Source organism: Pseudophryne corroboree, chromosome 3 (assembly GCF_028390025.1).
Source record: "Pseudophryne corroboree isolate aPseCor3 chromosome 3, aPseCor3.hap2, whole genome shotgun sequence".
NCBI lineage: Eukaryota > Metazoa > Chordata > Amphibia > Anura > Myobatrachidae > Pseudophryne > Pseudophryne corroboree.
In genome coordinates, this window is record NC_086446.1 from 646227875 (window position 1) to 646254099 (window position 26225).

The 26225-nt window shown below is 45.9% G+C and overlaps 1 protein-coding gene across 1 annotated transcript in view; it reads right to left on the reverse strand.

Moving 5' to 3' along the window:
• Nucleotides 1–19329, reverse strand: part of FAM13C (family with sequence similarity 13 member C) — a 914350-nt gene extending 895021 nt beyond the window's left edge. Inside the window, exon 1 of the mRNA XM_063961752.1 lies at nt 19273–19329. The gene's annotated coding sequence lies outside the window, so the exon portion shown is untranslated. The remainder of the gene's footprint in view (nt 1–19272) is intronic.
• Nucleotides 19330–26225: the final 6896 nt, after the last annotated feature.

Consider the following 26225-nt stretch of genomic DNA (forward strand, 5'->3'; position numbering starts at 1 on the left):
CTACCTGTTCAGATGGTTTGTCAGTAATGTGTAACACATCTCTAATAGCCTCAACCATGAGTTGCACCCCACTTGCCAGGGAAGCCTCACCCCCCGCAAATCCGCATCACCCTCTGCCGTGTCACAGTCGGTGTCCATGTCGACCTGCATAATCTGAGCAAGCGCACATTTCTTGGATACACCAGGTGATTTTGAGGTAGTGGGGACAGAACCAGACAAAACCTCCACAGATTGTTTTAAAATCTGTGATTCAGTCTCATAATGTGCAGTCCTAGTAGAAATCTGGGATATCATTCCCTTAATAGAAGCCACCCACTGTGGCTCGGATTCGGAAGGCAGAGACAAAATATTACATTCCTGGGTACAAGGAATGGATTTCTCTGGAGAAGATACATATTCTGCCACACAAGACACAGAGTCCCTGGACATGACTATGTGATAATCAGCATACACACACAGGAAAATGTCAGACACAGTTTTCCCCAAGTACCTTCAGAGAAACACAGAGATTGGAGCCAGCACACACAGTGCCACAGTAAGCAGTGACAGAGTAACTGCCTGGCGCTGACTGTGTACCTTAATAGATTACACAGTAAAATGGCAGCCTCCCCCCCTTCTACAACCCCCTGGTACCACACAGGATAGCTGGAGTCGTGTGGAGGGTCAGCGCTCCCTGTCAGCGTCTCTCAGTGATGAACTGCAGGAAGAAAATGGCACTGGTGAGCTGCTGGGTCCGCTCTGAGGAGAAGCTCCGCCCCCAAACATTGCACGGCTTCCCGCACTTACAGGATTATACTGGCCTGAGGTAATTTATACTGGCAGCAGAACAACGTCCCTGATAGGTTTATTGTCCATTTTTTTAGGCTATATGCGCTGGCCCAGGGCTCCCCGCACAGCGCCGCACCATATGTACCGCTGAGCCTCCGGAGCGCAGTGCCAGTACTGTGCTTCCACCCTGATGCCGCCATTCACCCCGGCTCCCCGCTTGTCGGGTCACCGGGGGTACACCACTGCCATCTTCTGACTCTGTTAAGGGGTGGCGGCAAGCTGCGGGAGTGAGCGGTCACCTCGGGGGCTAACGATCATCACCCTCAGGAGCTTAATGTCTTGTCAGCGGAGATAGTGGCCATTAACCTCTGAGGGTTGGACACTACTCCCCCCCTAAGTCCCACAAAGCAGGGAGGTTGTTGCCAGCAGCCTCCCTGTGCCTAACATCTTAAAAAAAACAAGAAAACAAGAAAAGCTCTAAGAGCTCCCCTAGCTGTGACCGGCTCCCCGGGCACATTTTCTAAACTGAGTCTGGTGGGAGGGGCATAGAGGGAGGAGCCATCCCACACTATCAAAGTCTTAAAGTGCCCATGGCTCCTGGTGGACCCGTCTATACCCCATGGTACTAATATGGACCCCAGAATCCTCTAGGACGTAAGAGAAATCATCAGTTAAGTGGATAATATCACACTACATTGTTCCTCATTGTCATCTCTGGACACAAAAGTCGAGCCCACAATCATACCATCACTTATAGATCACTATCCCAGCAGTCTATTATGATTGATACAGGAAAATGAAAATGCAGGTGAACCGCTGCCAGGACCCTGATATGCCCCTGGGAATCCTAAGTATACTATTGGTGATATTTGGTATCAACTAGGATAAACCAAACAGTTTCCAACTTGTCTCCCTTAGTTTATTGAAACTGTGGCCAACATGGTACATTTACAGATATTTGGTGGGATTGCCTCAAAATTAGGATTTATTTAATTTTGAGCCCTCCTAACTATCCCTGATGTTTCTATTTTATATCTCACTGTGTGAAAAATATAGGTATGGCATAACATGTAGCTCACAAACTCTAACATTTTGCAAAGGTGCTGCAAACCTATATGCAGGTGTATATTGTCGGATAATAAAGAGTTATCAACATATAAAAGTGACTCAATGAAAACAGTCAAGGGTATAGATTTACTAAAACTTGGTGTTGTCACTATAGTAACCAATCAAATTCTATCAATAATTTGTTAGAAAATACTAAATGATATGAGAATCTAGGGGGTTGCTAGGGGCAAAAAATGGGTTCTTCCTACTTCTCCAAATATATTAAAAGGCAGACTATGGAGTAATCAGAGGTCTCTCCGGTGGAGCCTTCTGCTTCTGTGGATAATGCCGTTGTCATAGCCAGATTAGGCATCTCTACACTCATCATACTATAGTATTGGGAGTGTAGAGATTATTGAAGCAGGCTGTAATGAAGGAGATGTTAGTCATATCTCCTTTGTGACAGCTTTGATGAATGAAGATTAATGGGAAAAAAATTACAATTTGATAAAATGATCTAAATTTAGTTATAATGAATATGCCCCTTCGTGAGATCTTTGAGGTTTGAAAGATCTCAAGCAACATGGCCAACAAGGGTCATTCCACTAGGCTGATACGATAAAGACAGGGCAGAGGTCCCCGGAGGGGCAAGTTACCATAATAACTCAATGCGATCATATTAGCTGCACATGCACAGGATGGGACCTGCGCGTGCGCACTGGCACCTAGAACAGGGATATTGCGGTCACATACGAGCTGAATAACCCCCAATGTAATAGTGCATTTAAGTGGAAAATTTTATGTCTTCAGTTCTCAATATAGCCACTAGATGGTGCAACTCAGCCTTAAATTTCTCTTCATTTTCTGCAGAACATGCAAAGAACCATGCGAATTCTGTCATTCTCTGGGAATTGCTGTATATACTAGAGATGAGCGGGTTCGGTTCCTCGGAATCCGAACCCGCCCGAACTTCATGTTTTTTTTCACGGGTCCGAGCGACTCGGATCTTCCCGCCTTGCTCGGTTAACCCGAGCGCGCCCGAACGTCATCATGACGCTGTCGGATTCTCGCGAGACTCGGATTCTATATAAGGAGCCGCGCGTCGCCGCCATTTTCACACGTGCATTGAGATTGATAGGGAGAGGACGTGGCTGGCGTCCTCTCCATTTAGATTAGAAGAGAGAGAGTGAGATTGATTTGAGACAGAGACACTTGATTTACTGGAGCTTAGGAGTACTGTAGAGAGTGCAGAGTTTAGTAGTGACTGACCACAGTGACCACCAGACAGTGCAGTTTTATTTAATATAATCCGTTCTCTGCCTGAAAAAAACGATACACAGTGACTCAGTCACATACCATATCTGTGTGCACTGCTCAGCCCAGTGTGCTGCATCATCTATGTATATATCTGACTGTGCTCACACAGCTTATAATTGTGGGGGAGACTGGGGAGCAGTGCCAGTTATAGGTTATAGCAGGAGCCAGGAGTACATATTATTAAAATTAAACAGTGCACACTTTTGCTGCAGGAGTGCCACTGCCAGTGTGACTGACCAGTGACCTGACCACACTGACCACCAGTATAGTTAGTAGTATACTATATTGTGATTGCCTGAAAAAGTTAAACACTCGTCGTGTGACTTGTGTGGTGTTTTTTTTTTTATTCTATAAAAAACTCATTCTGCTGATAGACATTGTCCAGCAGGTCCGTCATTATATAATATATACCTGTCCGGCTGCAGTAGTGATATATATATATTTTTTATATCATTATTTATCATCCAGTCGCAGCAGACACAGTACGGTAGTTCACGGCTGTAGCTACCTCTGTGTCGGCACTCGGCAGTCCATCCATAATTGTATACCACCTACCCGTGGTTTTTTTTTTCTTTCTTCTTTATACATACATACTACATCTCTTTATCAACCAGTCTATATTAGCAGCAGACACAGTACAGTAGTCCACGGCTGTAGCTACCTCTGTGTCGGCACTCGGCAGTCCATCCATAATTGTATACCACCTACCCGTGGTTTTTTTTTCTTTCTTCTTTATACATACATACTACATCTCTTTATCAACCAGTCTATATTAGCAGCAGACACAGTACAGTACGGTAGTCCACGGCTGTAGCCACCTCTGTGTCGGCACTCGGCAGTCCGTCCATAATTGTATACCACCTACCCGTGGTTTTTTTTTCTTTCTTCTTTATACATACATACTACATCTCTTTATCAACCAGTCTATATTAGCAGCAGACACAGTACAGTAGTCCACGGCTGTAGCTACCTTTGTGTCGGCACTCGGCAGTCCATCCATAATTGTATACCACCTACCCGTGGTTTTTTTTTCTTTCTTCTTTATACATACATACTACATCTCTTTATCAACCAGTCTATATTAGCAGCAGACACAGTACAGTACGGTAGTCCACGGCTGTAGCTACCTCTGTGTCGGCACTCGGCAGTCCGTCCATAATTGTATACCACCTACCCGTGTTTTTTTTTTCTTTCTTCTTTATACATACATACTACATCTCTTTATCAACCAGTCTATATTAGCAGCAGACACAGTACAGTAGTCCACGGCTGTAGCTACCTCTGTGTCGGCACTCGGCAGTCCATCCATAATAGTATACCACCTACCCGTGGTTTTTTTTTCTTTCTTCTTTATACATACATACTACATCTCTTTATCAACCAGTCTATATTAGCAGCAGACACAGTACAGTACGGTAGTCCACGGCTGTAGCTACCTCTGTGTCGGCACTCGGCAGTCCGTCCATAATTGTATACCACCTACCCGTGGTTTTTTTTTCTTTCTTCTTTATACATACTACATCTCATTATCATCCAGTCTATATTAGCAGCAGACACAGTACAGTACGGTAGTCCACGGCTGTAGCTACCTCTGTGTCGGCACTCGGCAGTCCGTCCATAATTGTATACCACCTACCCGTGTTTTTTTTTTCTTTCTTCTTTATACGTACTACATCTCATTATCAACCAGTCTATATTAGCAGCAGACACAGTACGGTAGTCCACGGCTGTAGCTACCTCTGTGTCGGCACTCGGCAGTCCGTCCATAATTGTATACCACCTACCCGTGGTTTTTTTTTTCTTTCTTCTTTATACATACTACATCTCATTATCAACCAGTCTATATTAGCAGCAGACACAGTACGGTAGTCCACGGCTGTAGCTACCTCTGTGTCGGCACTCGGCAGTCCATCCATAATTGTATACCACCTACCCGTGGTTTTTTCTTCTTTCTTCTTTATACATACATACTACATCTCATTATCATCCAGTCTATATTAGCAGCAGACACAGTACAGTACAATAGTCCACGGCTGTAGCTACCTCTGTGTCGGCACTCGGCAGTCCATCCATAATTGTATACTAGTATCCATCCATCTCCATTGTTTACCTGAGGTGCCTTTTAGTTGTGCCTATTAAAATATGGAGAACAAAAATGTTGAGGTTCCAAAATTAGGGAAAGATCAAGATCCACTTCCACCTCGTGCTGAAGCTGCTGCCACTAGTCATGGCCGAGACGATGAAATGCCAGCAACGTCGTCTGCCAAGGCCGATGCCCAATGTCATAGTACAGAGCATGTCAAATCCAAAACACCAAATATCAGTAAAAAAAGGACTCCAAAACCTAAAATAAAATTGTCGGAGGAGAAGCGTAAACTAGCCAATATGCCATTTACCACACGGAGTGGCAAGGAACGGCTGAGGCCCTGGCCTATGTTCATGGCTAGTGGTTCAGCTTCACATGAGGATGGAAGCACTCAGCCTCTCGCTAGAAAACTGAAAAGACTCAAGCTGGCAAAAGCACCGCAAAGAACTGTGCGTTCTTCGAAATCCCAAATCCACAAGGAGAGTCCAATTGTGTCGGTTGCGATGCCTGACCTTCCCAACACTGGACGTGAAGAGCATGCGCCTTCCACCATTTGCACGCCCCCTGCAAGTGCTGGAAGGAGCACCCGCAGTCCAGTTCCTGATAGTCAGATTGAAGATGTCAGTGTTGAAGTACACCAGGATGAGGAGGATATGGGTGTTGCTGGCGCTGGGGAGGAAATTGACCAGGAGGATTCTGATGGTGAGGTGGTTTGTTTAAGTCAGGCACCCGGGGAGACACCTGTTGTCCGTGGGAGGAATATGGCCGTTGACATGCCTGGTGAAAATACCAAAAAAATCAGCTCTTCGGTGTGGAAGTATTTCACCAGAAATGCGGACAACATTTGTCAAGCCGTGTGTTCCCTTTGTCAAGCTGTAATAAGTAGGGGTAAGGACGTTAACCACCTCGGAACATCCTCCCTTATACGTCACCTGCAGCGCATTCATAATAAGTCAGTGACAAGTTCAAAAACTTTGGGCGACAGCGGAAGCAGTCCACTGACCAGTAAATCCCTTCCTCTTGTAACCAAGCTCACGCAAACCACCCCACCAACTCCCTCAGTGTCAATTTCCTCCTTCCCCAGGAATGCCAATAGTCCTGCAGGCCATGTCACTGGCAATTCTGACGAGTCCTCTCCTGCCTGGGATTCCTCCGATGCATCCTTGCGTGTAACGCCTACTGCTGCTGGCGCTGCTGTTGTTGCTGCTGGGAGTCGATGGTCATCCCAGAGGGGAAGTCGTAAGCCCACTTGTACTACTTCCAGTAAGCAATTGACTGTCCAACAGTCCTTTGCGAGGAAGATGAAATATCACAGCAGTCATCCTGCTGCAAAGCGGATAACTGAGGCCTTGACAACTATGTTGGTGTTAGACGTGCGTCCGGTATCCGCCGTTAGTTCACAGGGAACTAGACAATTTATTGAGGCAGTGTGCCCCCGTTACCAAATACCATCTAGGTTCCACTTCTGTAGGCAGGCGATACCGAGAATGTACACGGACGTCAGAAAAAGACTCACCAGTGTCCTAAAAAATGCAGTTGTACCCAATGTCCACTTAACCACGGACATGTGGACAAGTGGAGCAGGGCAGGGTCAGGACTATATGACTGTGACAGCCCACTGGGTAGATGTATGGACTCCCGCCGCAAGAACAGCAGCGGCGGCACCAGTAGCAGCATCTCGCAAACGCCAACTCTTTCCTAGGCAGGCTACGCTTTGTATCACCGCTTTCCAGAATACGCACACAGCTAAAAACCTCTTACGGCAACTGAGGAAGATCATCGCAGAATGGCTTACCCCAATTGGACTCTCCTGTGGATTTGTGGCATCGGACAACGCCAGCAATATTGTGTGTGCATTAAATATGGGCAAATTCCAGCACGTCCCATGTTTTGCACATACCTTGAATTTGGTGGTGCAGAATTTTTTAAAAAACGACAGGGGCGTGCAAGAGATGCTGTCGGTGGCCAGAAGAATTGCGGGACACTTTCGGCGTACAGGCACCACGTACAGAAGACTGGAGCACCACCAAAAACTACTGAACCTGCCCTGCCATCATCTGAAGCAAGAAGTGGTAACGAGGTGGAATTCAACCCTCTATATGCTTCAGAGGTTGGAGGAGCAGCAAAAGGCCATTCAAGCCTATACAATTGAGCACGATATAGGAGGTGGAATGCACCTGTCTCAAGTGCAGTGGAGAATGATTTCAACGTTGTGCAAGGTTCTGATGCCCTTTGAACTTGCCACACGTGAAGTCAGTTCAGACACTGCCAGCCTGAGTCAGGTCATTCCCCTCATCAGGCTTTTGCAGAAGAAGCTGGAGACATTGAAGGAGGAGCTAACACGGAGCGATTCCGCTAGGCATGTGGGACTTGTGGATGGAGCCCTTAATTCGCTTAACAAGGATTCACGGGTGGTCAATCTGTTGAAATCAGAGCACTACATTTTGGCCACCGTGCTCGATCCTAGATTTAAAACCTACCTTGGATCTCTCTTTCCGGCAGACACAAGTCTGCTGGGGTTGAAAGACCTGCTGGTGAGAAAATTGTCAAGTCAAGCGGAACGCGACCTGTCAACATCTCCTCCTTCACATTCTCCCGCAACTGGGGGTGCGAGGAAAAGGCTCAGAATTCCGAGCCCACCCGCTGGCGGTGATGCAGGGCAGTCTGGAGCGACTGCTGATGCTGACATCTGGTCCGGACTGAAGGACCTGACAACGATTACGGACATGTCGTCTACTGTCACTGCATATGATTCTCTCAACATTGAAAGAATGGTGGAGGATTATATGAGTGACCGCATCCAAGTAGGCACGTCACACAGTCCGTACTTATACTGGCAGGAAAAAGAGGCAATTTGGAGGCCCTTGCACAAACTGGCTTTATTCTACCTAAGTTGCCCTCCCACAAGTGTGTACTCCGAAAGAGTGTTTAGTGCCGCCGCTCACCTTGTCAGCAATCGGCGTACGAGGTTACATCCAGAAAATGTGGAGAAGATGATGTTCATTAAAATGAATTATAATCAATTCCTCCGCGGAGACATTGACCAGCAGCAATTGCCTCCACAAAGTACACAGGGAGCTGAGATGGTGGATTCCAGTGGGGACGAATTGATAATCTGTGAGGAGGGGGATGTACACGGTGATATATCGGAGGATGATGATGAGGTGGACATCTTGCCTCTGTAGAGCCAGTTTGTGCAAGGAGAGATTAATTGCTTCTTTTTTGGGGGGGGGTCCAAACCAACCCGTCATATCAGTCACAGTCGTGTGGCAGACCCTGTCACTGAAATGATGGGTTGGTTAAAGTGTGCATGTCCTGTTTATACAACATAAGGGTGGGTGGGAGGGGCCCTAGGACAATTCCATCTTGCACCTCTTTTTTCTTTTATTTTTCTTTGCGTCATGTGCTGTTTGGGGAGGGTTTTTTGGAAGGGCCATCCTGCGTGACACTGCAGTGCCACTCCTAGATGGGCCCGGTGTTTGTGTCGGCCACTAGGGTCGCTTATCTTACTCACACAGTCAGCTACCTCATTGCGCCTCTTTTTTTCTTTGCGTCATGTGCTGTTTGGGGAGGGTTTTTTGGAAGGGCCATCCTGCGTGACACTGCAGTGCCACTCCTAGATGGGCCCGGTGTTTGTGTCGGCCACTAGGGTCGCTTATCTTACTCACACAGTCAGCTACCTCATTGCGCCTCTTTTTTTCTTTGCGTCATGTGCTGTTTGGGGAGGGTTTTTTGGAAGGGACATCCTGCGTGACACTGCAGTGCCACTCCTAGATGGGCCCGGTGTTTGTGTCGGCCACTAGGGTCGCTTATCTTACTCACACAGTCAGCTACCTCATTGCGCCTCTTTTTTTCTTTGCGTCATGTGCTGTTTGGGGAGGGTTTTTTGGAAGGGACATCCTGCGTGACACTGCAGTGCCACTCCTAGATGGGCCCGGTGTTTGTGTCGGCCACTAGGGTCGCTTATCTTACTCACACAGCGACCTCGGTGCAAATTTTAGGACTAAAAATAATATTGTGAGGTGTGAGGTATTCAGAATAGACTGAAAATGAGTGTAAATTATGGTTTTTGAGGTTAATAATACTTTGGGATCAAAATGACCCCCAAATTCTATGATTTAAGCTGTTTTTTAGGGTTTTTTGAAAAAAACACCCGAATCCAAAACACACCCGAATCCGACAAAAAAAATTCGGTGAGGTTTTGCCAAAACGCGGTCGAACCCAAAACACGGCCGCGGAACCGAACCCAAAACCAAAACACAAAACCCGAAAAATTTCCGGCGCTCATCTCTAGTATATACAGTATGTATACTATATACAGTGCCTGGGGAAGTGCTGTATACGCTGTATGTATGTATATACAGTGATTGGGGGAAGTGTTGTATATGCAGTCAGTGGTGAATTTCCCATTAGGCACGTGAGGCACGTGCCTAGGGGCAACACTAGTTTGGGGGCGACACTTGGATGCTTGTGTTGGTACTGTCAGCCAAAAAGTGTCAGTAACTGCAAAATATTTCCACTGTACTCTACCATACACCATCAGAAGTTGAGTGTAAATGGGTAGAACATCCACATACTGACCCTGTAAACTGTACTACTTAGTAAATATGTATACATAATTAAAATGTCATAGTGTCTTCTTTTATTTTTCTATTATATTGGCTATCAAATGAGGGCTTATAACCAATCAATAAAAATAATAAAATTAGGCAGGTGATGCGGCGGCTTTACGGTTGTGCCTAAGGACACTCTCACCCCTAAATTCGCCCCTGTATGCAGTATGTATATACAGTGTCTGGGGGAAGTGTTGTATATGCAGTACGTATAAACAGCATACTTACCTACTTTGCGGCTGCTCCCTCCGGGAGGGAGCAGCCAGGTCACACAAGAGGGGGGGTGGAGGAAGCGGTACGGGGGCGTGGTGATGTGTTTGCATTATTATAGCCCCGCCCCTGCTCTGTAATGCCCCTTTTTTCTATGCAACAGGCTGAAAGTGGTGGGGGCGTGGGTTGCAGCGGGAGGAGTGCGGGGGCGGCGGGGGGGGGGGGGGAGCGGGATGCTGGAGACTTGCCCCCTTCCCCGGGCGGCCGGGAGTGCCACCGTAATTTCGGGAGAGTGGGCAAGTATGATATAAAGTGATTGGGGGAAGTGTTGTATATGCAGCATGTATTTACAGTGATTGGGGGACGTTTTGTATATGCAGTATGTATATACAGTCAGTGTCTGGGGGATGTGTTGTATATGCAGTATGTATTTACAGTGATGGGGGAAGTGTTGTACTGCATATGATGTATGTATATACAGTGATTGGGGGAAGTGTTGTATATACAGTGTCTGGGGGAAGTGTTGTATATGCAGTATATATATACAGTGCTTCTTTGTCCGCAGGATCAGGTATGAAATAATTTTGTTTTGCCAGGACCAGCTCATAGAGTCAGGCGCTGGTCATATCTTTTGGGGAGAGGGGGAGCGTTTGGGGGGGAGACGACACCACGCACTACTTTTTTCTCTTCCTTAACCATTTCATTACTGTTCAAATGACACTGATCTGTGCAGGCTTCTGCAAGCACACTGCTCACAGGCAGGTCTACAGTATTTGAAACTTCTAGTGTGTACCGTGTATGCAAACACGTTTCTTAGTAAATCTGTGAGTTGTATTCTTTTCTATGGAAAGTACTTGCGAGTTGGTTAGATGGTGCATAGACTTCTATTTGCGTGTTTGGTGATGTTTTTCAGATCAAATCATGTTTTTACACCTCTGATTGGCTTTAGTGAATCTCTGAATTGTAAACTCGCACGAGAATGCAATCTGGGCAGACACGATTCTTAGTAAATCTACCTCTAAGGGTCCCATGTAAATGAGTTAGAGATGTGTCTGCACTACGTGCTTGTAAGTAAAGGCAGATTCCTGCATGTATCCAGGGTTGGCTGCATCTGTGCAGCTGCACCATCCTTAGACGGGTGGTCTTCAGTATGCTGACTGTCGGGATCCCGGCGCACAGTATACCGGCGCTGGAATCCCGACAGCCGGCATACTGAAACTTTTTCTCCCTCGTGGGGGTCCACGACCCCCCTGGAGGGAGAATAAAATAGCGTGGCGCGCGTAGAGCGCCACCGTGCCCGCAGCGTGGTGAGCGCAGCGAGCCCGCAAGGGGCTCATTTGCGCTCGCCGTGCTGTCGGTATGCCGGCAGTCGGCCTCCCGGCGCCGGTATGCTGGTCACCGGGAGCTTGGCCACCAGCATACCATACTACACCCCCTTAGACATGCAGTTGTGAAAGTAGTCATCATCACTGTCAGTGTTCCCCAATCTTTGTGCAAGAGATCCATGTGATATCACCTCTTCCATCTACAGAGCACTGATACCATGATGTGGAGGATCAGCTGCTACCCAGTTCCACACACTCAGCTGCTAGGGATGTGACTGTGAATGGCCCTCAGAAACTTGCTGATGCTCAGCTACAGATTCTGCAGCAGTGCAAAAAAATAGCATGATACATCTGGAAAATGAACCTGTACAAACTCTGAATCAGCCCCTGAATCATTTTGTCTGGTTCCTGTCTATCTGATCTATTATCCATGTGAATCATTTTTTTCTAATTAACAATAGCATGTAGCAGCTTGGGAGTGTGTGCCTGTTTCAGAGGTGGGTGCGGCGCCGGTGTTTGCGCAGTTGAGCGTTTTTTTGGGACTGGGCATGTGTTATAGTCACACGGGACATGCGTGGCCATTGATTTGTGATGGCAGGCGCAGTAGTGATTTATTTGCAAAGTGAGTGACATAGTGACTGCTTGTGGGAAGTAGTGGGGGGCTGGCTACGAAAACGCAGGGGGTTCATCAGTGTTTTCTGGCCCCGGCGTCTTAGTTGATACAGAAATTCTGACAACTATAGGATTGATCAGAAGTTCGATGTTGTGACTGATTTGCGACTGATGTTTCTGATGTTGCATTGTTTATACTGCACAATCGCGGTAGAGGCGGCATTTGCAACCACCTCTGCATACCTTACAACTGTCCCAAATTTTGCAGGACAGTCCCGTTTTTTTTGCGTCTATGCCGGAGGGGGTGGGGGCATGGCCAGCAGCTCATAGAGCGTTGGCCATGCACCCACTGTGACAAAAATGGGAGGCGTGGCTCACGAGCGCGTCATTCACGTGGAGCCGCACCCATTTCCAATAGGCCACATCCCCTTTTGGCAGGTGTCCCTCCTGCAGACCTCCGGCTGTTCGGAGGTATGCCTCTGACACTCTGACCACCAGGCTCTGTGACACATGATTGCTCATTGACTACAAGGAGAAAAAAATGTCTCATCGATTGTTACAGAATGTCCTTGTCTTATACAAATTTGAAAGTGGGGTTTTACTGGATAGGGCGTAGCACAGTGTCGGACTGGGGCATGAAGGGCCCACTGGGGAAATGCAGTGGTAGGGGCCTATTCTTAGAGGCTTGGCAAACCATTAGTGCATGGTCTGGGCCCCTTGATAAATAATATATATAGTAAATACTGCTAGTGCATGCATGATAATGTTTCAGAATAATAACAGCAATGCACTGTAGAAAATACACCATAGTCCTGTGCAGTATAATGTAACATATTCATAATGCATGATGGAGAGTGTAGACTCCATGGCAGTGGGGCCCACCGGTGGTTTCCCCTGTACCCCTATGGGCCAGTCCGAGCCTGGCGTAGCATGACAAAGGATGGATTTGTGCAATGAAGAGATGAGCTGTCATTAGTGTTATAGTCAGGGCCAGATTAAGGGTAACAAAGTTGTGGGGTCTTCGCTACTAAAGCAGTAGCCACCCGCACACACACAAATACACACTACCTGTATGGGACAGCGCGCTGGAGCAGCAGGATGTTTTGTGTGCCTCATTTCTGTTACGTCCCTTTGCATGGTAACTTGTTGTGTGCCTGTGTTACACAATATAATAATTCAGTCCTGATATTGCTGTCGGCACGGATGGGTCACCTGCTTCGACCTGCACACATACACTGTCATCTCCAGCAGCACCTAGATTTGCCGTATGCAGGAGAGAGCAGAATGCAGCAATGTTGCATCATATAGGCCCTCATTCCGAGTTGTTCGCTCACTTGCTGCTTTTAGCAGCCGTGCAAACGCTAAGCCGCCACCCTCTGGAAGTGTATCTTAGCTTAGCAGAAGTGCGAACGAAAGGATCGCAGCGCTGCTACAAAAAAAGATTGTGCAGTTTCAGAGTAGCTCGAGACCTACTCCTAGCTTGCGATCACTTCAGACTATTTAGTTCCTGTTTTGACGTCACAAACACGCCCTGCGTTCGCCCATCCACGCCTAAGTTTTTCCAGCCACTACTACATTTTTATCTGGCACGCCTGCGTTTTTTCACTCACTCCCTGAAAACGGTCAATTACCACCCAGAAACACTCACTTCCTGTCAATCACTCTGCGGCCAGCAGTGCGACTAGAGCTTGTGTAAAGCTGCATCGGCTTTTGTGCGGCCAGCAATGCGACTAGAGCTTGTGTAAAACTGCAATTGTGAAAATACGATGCGCGTGCGCAGTGCGCCCCATAAGCATGCGCAGAATTGCCATTTTTTTGACCTGATCGCTGCGCTGCGAACGAAAGCAGCTAGCGATCAACTCGGAACGAGGGCCATAGTAACAGTGTGCAGGACACAGTAGCATAATAAGCAATGAGCTCCCTGCATCTGACACACACAGAGCACTACTGACTGTAGGACACAGCACCCAGTCACGTGACCTGCTGCTTACGTCACGCTGACATCACGGCTCTTTTCTTTACATGTGAGCTAGACACTAGCACCATAGCCTGCTGCTCCCTAATGTCACTCAGCTGCTGCTGCACCATGCCTGCCTGTCACTCACCGGGAGAAGTACCACGCACACAGCAGCATACCCTCCAACTGTACCTCTTTGGCAGGTACAGTACCTTTTTTTATGGTCTGTACCGATTTTTGGCTCTCCAAACTTCCATTGAAAGTATCGGAAAAGGGGCGTGACCTTTATTCATAGCCACGCCCCCTTTTCTAATTTGTACCGATTTTTATGTGTAAAATGTTGGAGGGTATGCAGCCGCCAGCCCGGATCCGCAGCCAGACAGCAGCTGTCGCCCCTCCTTTAATCCAGCCCTGTTTATCATTTCAGAGGAAATGGTCATGGTATAGATAAATTGGTTATGCGCAAAGGTATCTTAAGTGCATTTGGCAATATGGGGAAGTATAGATTAATATAGCCCCCTGCACCAACATGTGACAATAGGGGGTGCACAGGTTAGAAACACACCTCCTTCTTTGGTGTGCAGTCATGAGGTCAGCACTCACCAATGAGTATGTCGACCTTGCTATGCCAGCTCCGGGATCCAGATAAAGGTGTAATGCTACTTACAGCACCAGCATATAGTATACTGAGTAACCCAGTGACTGTCCTGCAGCATATTATGCATCCAGATTAATATAGTATTGCACATTGAGCATTCCAGTGACTGCCATACAGAATATTGAGCATTCCAGTAACCACCATACAGTGCATTAGGCATCTCAGAGACTGCTCTATAACACATGCAAGGGAATGTGATACTGAGCATCTCAGTGACAAACAGTGAGCAGGCAATCACCACACAGTGAAATTGTACATTGAGCATTCCAGTGACTTAAATAGAGTACATTGAGCATCCCAGTGCGCACAGAAAATAAAGAGAGCACAGTGATTAATAATACAGGTTAGGTCTCCCATATCCAGAGACATGAAAACCGGAATATTCTGAAAACCATTATATTACAGCCCTGTAGTGACGTTATGACGTGACCCGACATCATGACGTCACTTGTGTCAAGGACCAATGACAGCTTTGCAGCCATTCCCTCATACTAGCCCATCCATGCTGACCCCCCAAGCATGCCGCTGACCACCCCCAGCACACTCCAGACCCACTGCCGACAACTGGACACATCGCCAACACACCGGACAAGCCACCAACTCCCTGCCGATCCGCCACCGACAGGTATTCTAAAATCCAGAAAAATCTCATATATACGGAATGCTCCTGGTCCCGAGCATTCCAGATATGGGAGACTCAACGTGTAAATATATAATCGCCAACAAATGAGATGATGGTAATGTATTTGATTTGCCAGTGGCTTTCCAGCTGTGGAGGCACTACGAGTCCCAGCACATCCAGTTGACTGGGTGTACTGGACATATACTGTAGTCCCATTACAGCTGGATAGACATGAATAACCTTTTAATCATGAGACCCCTTCATTCCAAGACTACTCACCTGTTTATGAGCTCTGGCCATAATACAAGCAGCCTGTGCTCCACGGATCAGCAGGGGAGGTCACAGGCCTGAGCGGCCTGCTGTCTACCAACTCCAGACCTCAGGGTCCTCTAAAAGTGCATGTTTTCCAGATCTTCTAGTTGGTGCAGAGGTGTATCCTTTACTGGCTGACACAATTTTGATGATCCACAGATGTATACTGTAAAGCATGCAATGATAGAGGTGCTTGCGGACTGAAGTTGTGAAACGTACTGTATGAGGACTAGTAGGTTGTGCTGGTTCGTTCTAGAAGAAGTGTAAGAAGGTGAGGGAGGGATGGGGCTGGCTTCTAATAAGCCATAGCCATCCTCAATGATTCGACCAAGTAGCCCCCTGAGCCATTGTCTCATTGGGAGAACACCCGGTTAAGAAAAAGTAGACTGGACTTTAGACTCCATGCGCACTAGATTAGGGTGCAGCTACACAATGCACAAGTGTGTGTATCCACAAATCACACACAAAAACAACAGTATAGAAAGAGATTTTAACAGTAGCGCTCTCCAAACACCATAGTTAAGAACTAAACACCATAGTGAAGCAAAACATGGACAAATAAACGATTCACCATGGATATAGAGGGCTGACCTCTGCCCTCCCTTAGCTTGAATCAGGACAAAAGATTCCACCAGATCCTCTCTTTAAATCGCAGTCCAAATGCAAGGGCTCCAATATCCAAAGAGAAATTTACAAGGGGTGGGTCTCTCCTTTTCTTTCAGAACCTTGGGGAGACACTTTAAAAGAGGATGAACATAGTGTAGCAATCTTTAAAATTGAAACAATTTATTTAACGGATTGCACTTACAAACATATAAGTAAAACAGCATGTAAAACAAACTCCACTGGACATATCACCAAGTTGGCATCTCTCCTTCTGGAGAATTCCTGGAACACCAGATGGACACGGTGAGCGTACTGCCGGGCTCCGGATCCAAAGCTCCACAAACCACAGCGAGTTCCCCAAACGGATAGAGAAAGTCCAGGAGTACACAAATACCGAACTGCGCTCAACGCATATAGGACATTAAGTCCTTCGTCAGGAGCATAAACACGCTAGCTCGGCAACAGTGCTTACACCCTAAAACACCCTATACACAGCTGGATTCTATTACCGCTAACCGGCAATCTCCAGTAACTTCACTTACACTTTGGTCACGGGACCAGAAGCGGAAGCTCTATCTGCGGGTCATATGCGTTCCAACAAGAAAGTCCTCATCAGTATTGCATTCCACTTCACGTCTTTTGCGTTCCACGGGCATCCGGGCTGTTAATACCCTCACAGGGCGGTCCTCTGTAGTCCATACCTACAAGTCCCAACATCCAAATACAAACGGAACCATCATAAAAGAAAAAAAAAAAACACTAATTACCATAAAAACATGCCACAGTCAACAGGTAAAACATAAGTGCTACTAGATGAATTTAAAAACGTATAATAAAAAGGGGATTAGTGAAAGAAAAGAAGACCCCAAATTACTCTAAAAAACATTTCAGTTCAAATTCACCGTTCAGTCCCCTGGGTACAAGAGTACCTAAACGGTGAATCCATTGCATTTCTTCCCTTGCTAGTCTTCTATCTAGGTCTCTTGTTCTCCATTTTGGGAGGACCGTTTGGATTCCACAAAAAGATTTTAAAAAACATTCCCTTGAGTCATGAACCTTTGTAAAATGTGATGAAACAATGTGGGTCTCCAGGCCCTTCCTTATATTATAAATGTGTTTGGCCCACCTGACCTTAACACATCTCCCTGTCCTTCCAACATAAAATAAACCACACGCACACTCTAGAATGTAAACCACATTCTTGGTTTGGCATGTAATGAACTCCCTGATGGGAAAGGACTGGCCATTAACCATAAACTCAGTGACTTTTCGTATTGGCGATTTGACAGTTTTGCACATCAGGCAATCACTGCAACGGTGAAAGCCCTTAGTTCTTATGCTCTGTCTGAGATCAGTCTCCACACTGCTCCTAACTAGTTGGTTCTTTAAGGATGGTGCTTTTCTGTACACAAACACAGGACCCTCAGGCAATAGCGGATCTAAAACAGAATCCTGTTTAAGGATATTCCAATTATCCCTGAAGACCCGTTCAAAACCTCTGAAGGATTGATTGTACTGGCTTATAAATGCCCACTTGAACTTATCATCAGATGGACTAGAGTTTCTTTTGGTTCTTAGTAAAGTATCTCTTTCTCTATTGGATATTTTAGTTCTTTCCCTGTCCAATAAGTTCGGGGGATATCCCTTTTTCAGAAATCAGTCTGCTACCTCATCCAACTGTTGATCACACACATGTGCATCTGTGCAGTTTCTCTTTATCCTTGCAAACTGGCTGAACGGAATCCCATCCAGCCAGTTTGCATGATGCTGACTGGTCCTGTCTATAAGACTATTGGAGTCAGTCAACTTCCTTTATGTTCTAGTATTCATTTTTCCATCGGCAACATAAAGGCTTAAATCCAAAAAGGAAACCTCTACCTTACTTTTGTTAAATACTAATTGAATGGACATATCATTAGAATTTAGATCATCACAGAAAGTATTCAAAGATTCCTCATCACCTCGCCAGACGAACAATACGTTGTCTATATAGCGCTGCCAGGACACTAGCCCCGCCACCAGACCATCCTCACACCAGATCCGATGGTCTTACCAGTACGCCATAAATAAGTTTGCGTAACTGGGGGCGAACCTAGTGCCCATGGCAGTGCCATTCCTCTGCAAGTAAAATGTCCCATCGAAGTAAAAATAATTGTTTAACAGAATAAACTTAATACTATCCAGGATAAAACCTTTTATAGTATCACTAAGGGAGCTCATATCTAGAAAGTAAGAGACTGCAGCCAACCCTTTCTCAACGTCTATGATCGTGTACAGAGTACATACATCAGCTGTACATAAAATGTCACCCTCTTCCCAGTTATACAGGTTAATCCTCCTCAGGGTATCACCTGTATCTTTTAGAAATGCTCTTGTTTTCTGCACCAGCGGTTGTAGATGGTGATCTACCATAGCTGACAGGTTGCTGGTCAGGCTGTTACACCCAGACACTATAGGTCTTCCACCCGGTTAAGCCTATGGCCAATCTACCCCAGACCCCAGCACGGGACATGACTTATGATATTGACATAACTATGTGCATTTCTCCTATCTCCTCATGAACAGTTCTGAGGTTGTACTTGTACATAAATGTAAACATTATCAGCCATTACAGGGAGGAACGTATTCAGACTCCCATATGCCTCACAGACACTGCTTGCTGGGTTCTCCGTTGCCAGAAGCACTCTATGTTGCCTATGTCAGGCTCTCTAAAGCTGGCCATACATTAGAGCAATTCACTAACAAGTGATGTCACTAACGATTTCCCTTGAACTCCCTGGCAAGCTCCACGACAGCTCCTGGACAAACGATATCACTAGGTCAGACAAAGACCTAATGATATATATCGGACGATCTGCCATCCACTGCTTCCACATTGCTTCTGAGATTGTCAGATCTTCCCTGCAGCAGACGACCTGTGGGACCGCACATCGGATCATTATAGTTTGGAGAAAACTGCACGATTTTTTTGTGATTTATCATTCCGATGCGTCAATATCATGCCATCGGCTCTAAAATAGTCCTAATGTATGACCAGCTATAGGCTGTTCTCAAAAAAGCTCCCTGAATGACTCACAGCCTAATGTCCCCTCCCTCTGCAGGTGTGGTTATTACTCCTTACTGTTCATATTGCTGTTACCTGACTCACTACGGCAGAGCCAGGTCTCCTTGTGACCACACAGCTGCCCTGCCCTCTACCACTCCTTTCTTCTGTCCTCTCCCCAACTGTCACTAACTGCCACTCTGGACTATGCCCGCCACCAGGGGGTGTGATCACACACTCACCCCAAAGGGGGGGTTACATAAGATTTTGAAAACTCAGCTGTTATTTTGTTTCTGATGGGATCTCTTGTGTATCATTTTATGGAGACAGGTTCAGAAGCTACAGTGAGGCAGTCACACAGTACCACAAATATGTTTTGTTGTTTTGCTAAACATATATATTGTATTATAATTGGTTTTGAAAATAAATCTGTTAATACTAGCACTTTGGATCCATTATCTATCAGGTCACGAGCATGCAAAATGCATGAAACAATGTAGATTATGACCAACCAATGGTACAGGCACATAATGTCCTTCTGAACATGGCGCTGCCAGGAGTTTCCTAAGAACTAAGAAGCTGATTTGATGCTATGAGCAATTTCTCCTCTTTATCTCCAAGATTTGATAAACCTCCCCCTAAGTATTAAGTAGGATGAAGCTGGTGGCAGTATGGGGCAAAGTGAGGGTGGGATGGGGAGGAGGGAAAGGGGAATTTAGGTGACCATTCTTATACCAGGTCCCTTTACTAGCATACAGTATACAGTATATTTCCATTGGGTAAGATGTAATGGGTGATCGGAGTGATTACTTTTGGGTCAGTTACTATGTAGGCCATTAGGTAGCCATATGGACACAAATGTATTAAGCTTTAACAAGAGATAAAGTGGAGATGGAAAAGGAGTAATATATGACTAGCCAATCAGCTTGCTAACTGCCATGTAACAGGCTGTAGGGCCGATTTATTAAACCTGGTGAAGTGATAAAGTGAAGGTGATAAAGTACCAGCCAATCAGCTCCTAACTGTCATGTCACAGGATGTGTTTGAAAAAATGACAGTCAGGAAGCTGATTGGTTGGTCATTTATCACTCTTTATCCGTCTCCACTTTATCTCTTGTTAAAGCTTAATACATTTGGTCCTTTGTTACACAAAATATTTTTGAAATGCCTCCTGGAATTTCCCCATCTTTCCATTGTCTCTATGCTTTGCTAGTGATGAAATGAGTAACCACAAAAATATGGTTTTTAAGGCATGGTTCCAAGCTGGGTCAGCCCGGAATAGACCCAGTTCAGACTGTGACCTACAGTAGGTTATTCCTAGGTCAACACTGTTCACACTGCACATGGGTCATGGGTGCAGTGTTAACTCCTCTGCCGGCGCATGGAGATGAGCCGTCTATCCATGGAGTTTGTACAGGACCCAGGTAGGATAACCTGGGTTACCCATTCACACTGTCCCATAACCCAGGTTGAAATGCCCGGTCACTGAACAGGTTTGTTTTTTATGGGGGCCATTTCACACTGAGCCACGACCCCAGGGCCGGATTAATCCTTGGGGGTGCCCGGGGCACTTAAGACAGGTGGGCCCCGATGGAAGGTGGGGGATGTATATTAGATTGTGCATACCTCACAACATGACTCATTCCAGGAGGGACAAAATACTCTCTACATGGACTTTCCTCTTAATATATGATTGGTGTCACCTATGTTGAACTATTTAATTGATAAGAAAGGCATTTCAACACAGGTGATTGTAATCATAAATTTAGAAGAAAGTCCAGGCAGAGAGCATTTTGTCCCTCCTGTAATGGGTCATGGATGGAGGTATGGATTGTGTGTATTAAATTTAAACCAATGGTGTATATTAGATTTATACTAATAGTTTACTAATGCCTGGGTACTGTTTATACTGTAGCTCAGCCTAATTGAAAGACAACTAATTTATAAACTTTTCTTGTAGTGGAACAAAGACAATTTAACCTTTAAATACACATACAAAAATAAAATAATTTATCTTGTCACATGCAAGAATAGCAGCAGCCTCTGTACTACTTACATACTGGGACAGGACTCAGGAGTACTCTCTGTGTGTGTCTCTATCTCTAGACCCAAATGGTTTAGTTGCATAACAGTTTACACAGGACTTATTCACCCAGATGGGGAGGAAAGTCTGGGATCCCTGGGTCACTTTCAGCTCTCTCCACCCTCCTATCTCTCCTATGGTCAGAAAACTCTATCGGTAGGTAGCTCATGAAACCTGATACTACTGTCTCTGCCTGCACTTCATACTGTCCTGCTCACATGCTGGCTACTGCTTAAGAGGGAAAGCTAGTGATGTCCGTTTGCTCTGGTCGGAGGGCCCTGACAAAGGGGGGTCCGGGGTACAGTATGCCCGGCATACCCCCTTAATCTGGCTATGCACGACCCTAGTTAACCGGGAAAAAACCCAATGCTAATTTTTTACATTATTTTGGTATGTGGTAAGATTAAAAGGTTCTGGAATAAACTTGTTGGATTTATTAATGTAATTTTTTCTCTCCAACTACAACCAGATCCCTTAGCTTGTTTATGAGTGCTCAAATTACTCCAACTGGCCCTATGACCCTGATAAAAAAACACCCAGTTCATTCCATTTTTCTTGACCTTAGTGGCCGCAGATAAGGTTATCCTTATTCATCAGACCCCAGGTCTGTTCCTTCCATTGCTGAAGTTAAACATATAATGCTGCAGCTACTCTATTTTGACAGGCGAGCTACAGTACTCCTGAAATTGAAAAAGGAGCAGAAAGTTTATCAAGAAATGGGGCCTTTATATTAATCAGATGCCCCCATATGACTCTATTTGGGGGTCTAAGATGTATTATGTTAGTTAAGTACTTTGGGGGTCATTCAGATCTGATCGTAGATGTACTAAATTTAGCACATCTATGATCAGTTACTCAGACATAGGGGGTCATCCGAGTTGATCATAGCTGGGCTAAATTTAGCACAGCTACGATCATTCACACTGACATGCGGGGGTACGCCCAGCACAGGGCTAGTCCGCCCCGCATGTCAGTGCCGCCCACCCCGCAGAAGTGCCGAAGCATCGCACAGCGGCGATACCTTTGCACTTCAAGAGTAGCTCCCGACCAGCGCAGCTTTAGCGTCACGCAGCCGCTGCAGGCCACTCCCTGCACGATCTAGCCACGCCTGCGTTGGCCGGACTGCGTCCACAAAACAGCGGCCAAACGTTCCGCCCACTCCCGCCCAGTGACCGCCTCTGCCTGTCAATCAGGCAAAGGCGATCGCAGCCCAGCTACGGCCTTCGGCCGTCTGGCATGTGCCACCACACTACGGCGCCGGCACAGTGGGTACCCGTTCGCTCGGCTGCGATAAAAATCAGTTACATAGTTACATAGTTAGTGAGGTTGAAAAAAGGTAAAATGCCCATCGGGTTCAACCTGTATCTGTATTAAGCAGTGCATATTATAATACACCAGACAAAATAATGGTTTCGTACCTATTAACAACTATATTTTGTATCACTCCTATATACATAATATCAATATATTAAATACTATAGCCTTGGATGCCTTTTTCTGCATACGGAATTTTATCTCCTCTAGCCTCAGTGAGTGCCCACATGTCCTATACAGAGTTTTATTAATAAACAAATCCCCTACTAACTCTTTGTATTGACCCGTTACATATTTGAAGATATTAATACTGTAATGTATCCTCTTATACCCCTTTTACACTCGCAGAAAAATCCCGGGATATTGCACGTGAACGCGCATCATCCCGGGATTTTTCTCAGTGTAAATGGGTACAGGGACAATTTCCCGGGACGAGCATCCCGGGATTTCATCCCAGGTCTAGAGCAGGGTTGAACCCGGGACCGTCCCGGGAAGCTGCCAGTGTAAACGGGTATACCGGGTCAAGGCGACCCGGCACCTGTTCTCTTCATAGGAGGAGGCGGTGCTTGGAGAAGATTATCTCCAAGCACCGCCTCTGGGAGACTCAGCGGTGACGTCACTGACCCCGCAATATGCCGGGTCAGCCCGTTAATGTGAAAGGGTCATTCCCGGGAATGTGTCCCGGCAAATATACCGGGACACATTCCCGGGAATGAACTTTCCTGCGAGTGTAAAAGAGGTATTAGTCTCCTCTTTTCAAGGCAGTTGCAGCTCTGAGATGCTTTCGCATCTAACTGGGCTTCGCATTCCCCATGCGCACTCCTCAAAGGGCTTCAGACTGCGATCGCTGCTCCTGCACCGATCCAGTCTGAATGACCCCCTTTGTTTGCCTATGGTGCTTATGCTCCCTGATTTGTGAACCTTCAGATCCTTTTTTGTCTGTCTTTTTTATCTGTGATTTTATATTATCTTTATTGTGAAAAATCTCAATAAAACAGATTTAAAAAAGAAAGGATCCAGACAGAAAACAATAATTTCTTGCAACAACGTGAGAGGCGCTAATAGATGTTGATGATGTGTAGATTAGACCCATTCACCAGCAACAACACTTTTGGGGTTTTTTTTATTATTAAGGTTTCTAGGCCCTTGTATAACTATAAAGCTATGACTGACAATGGGCAATTATAATTTGGTCATTATATTTTACTGCACACATCTTCCATCTTGCTTCTTCAGCCCAAGGATTCCAGTTTTGCTAACACTAAACACTTAGAATTGTCTCTTTGCATTTGAGAATCACTTTCTCTGGGATGTTTCAGTGTTCTATTGCCCAGAAACAGTTTCCTGTAATTGTCTTATGTAAACATTCTCCTTAAACAAACTTTGTGAGAAACATTTTGTGTCAGCTGTTCTGCTCTTCTTCTTTTTAGACCAAGTGTTGCTAAATCATCATCTTTCTGTTAATATTTTCCTAAGGAAACTACCGGATATGCAGAAAACAGATTAGACAAGAGCAGCACAATCTATAGATTTTGACCTATATGGGTCCATAATGTGTGACAAGGGTCGTCTTGTGTGTTTGTATGGCAGGGAATTGAGACTGTAAGCTCCAAAGGGGCAGACACTGATGTGAAGGAATGCTCCCTGTAAAGATCTGCTTAATATGGTGGTGCTATATAATGATCGATGAATGAGCATGTGAATATCTTATATCTATTCAATGAACACATAATAACTGTCAGAATAACTGACTGAAAGTAGTGTGCTATGGAATAGCTCATGTGTTAGATCAGTTAATGCATTGGATTCATAAAGATACAGTAGCTGCATGTATATATTATGGGGTCATTCAGAGCTGCGTTGCAGATGGGTATAGTGATATTTAGTAACTGGGCATGCTTTGGAGGCTGGCAAGCACAACTTTTACCAGTTACAGGTGACTCGTAGTCGCAGACCTCGCAGCTGCATCTCCATTAAATGGCAGCAGCAGAAGGGAAAACAATATTTTCACTGTGCAAAAATGTACAAAGCCCCCTCCCATAGACTATCACTAAGGGGGAATTCAATTAGTCACTGTAATTTACCGCGGCTAATTGATCCCCCGGAGGCTATTCGATTAGCCCTGACGCCAACACTTGTGGCTGGTGAAAAATAATCCCCGATGACTTGGGAGTTATCAGGTCCTGCGACCCTATTAACGCTGGTATCTGTAAACTTTTCACGGATTCTATTCCGTAACGCTTGATAACTCATTAATGCCCATTAACACAAAGTTAACAGGCGTTAACAAGCCTTTAAGGAGTTGTTGAGACTAATTGAATAGCCTTCCCCATTAAAGCCTGAGGCAACCTCTGTTAATTATCTTCTGTAAATTACTGCGGGTAATTGAATCTCTCCCTATAAGGGCAGGATGTACTAAAGTGAAAATGTGGGTAAAACCCAGTATTCTGGGGTTTTACAGAATTTTCGTATGTACTAACCTCATCCTGCTGGGTCTCCACGCATGTTAACGCCTGCTTTAGCCTATGGGGCTTCTTCCGCAATGTGATATGGAGAGGGTTCAGTGACGGAACCCTCCCAGCATCCCCCAGTGGCCGCCACTGGTCTGCGTTTGCACAGGTGGACTCCCAGGTCATAGACCTGGAAGTCCAGCAGCTGCAATGCATCGCAAAGGACAGCTCTTATCGGGAGACCTGTCCTTTGTGATAATAACCGCATATGTGGGGGGATGTATTGCCATCCTTTGGTACATCCCGCACCAAAGGTCTTGATTTAAAAGTATTATAGCTCAGCTCAAAATCTGGGATAGAATCTAAATGAAGGAGTAGTGGGTTTCCCCATGGAGGCGCAAATGTTTGGACAAATTAGTATGCATCCTAAACTCACAGAACAATAATCCATGTGAACGCCACGTTGCCAGCCAGTTACACCCACGAAGTCACTAGTGGAGTTGTGACGGGGATCCGTATGACTCTAAATCACCCGTAATTGTTCTAAGGGCCTGATTCAGGATTGTTAGCAAAGCAAAAAAGCACCCAACTGAGCAAAACTATACTGCACCACTGGCGTATTTATAATGGGTGCAGTGTGTGTGGTGCACACTGGCCCCCAGGGTCCAGGGGGGCCTACACTGCACACCTTACACCCATTTTTTTCAATACTTAACCTCTGGAGTGCTGCGTCAGCAGCAGCAGTGCTGCAGAAATCACCAGGAATATGGCCGCCGCTCCATTTATCCAGAGACCTGCGCGTGTGCACCTCACTCTGGGACAACGCTAAGGTTGCCTATTAACACTAGTGCCCAGCGATACGGCGCTGCTGGCTAAAGAGGAGGGGGCCCAGTCGGAGTCTGCATATGGGCCTCCTTCTCTCTAGACGTGTCCCTGTGCTACACTGCAAGTGGGGCAGATGTAACATGTGCAGAGAGAGTTAGATTTGGGTGGGGTGTGTTCAAACTGAAATCTAAATTGCAATGTAAAAATAAAGCAGCCAGTATTTACCATGCTCAGTTAATTGGGGTCACTCTTGTGGGTGACCCCAAGTAACTTCACGGTTTACCGCAGACTGCAAAGTTACCATCATTGGGTAGAATGGAGCTCCGCTAAGCTCCATTCTAGCCAGTGCGCTTGACAGGCTAGGAGTGCACAGCCAA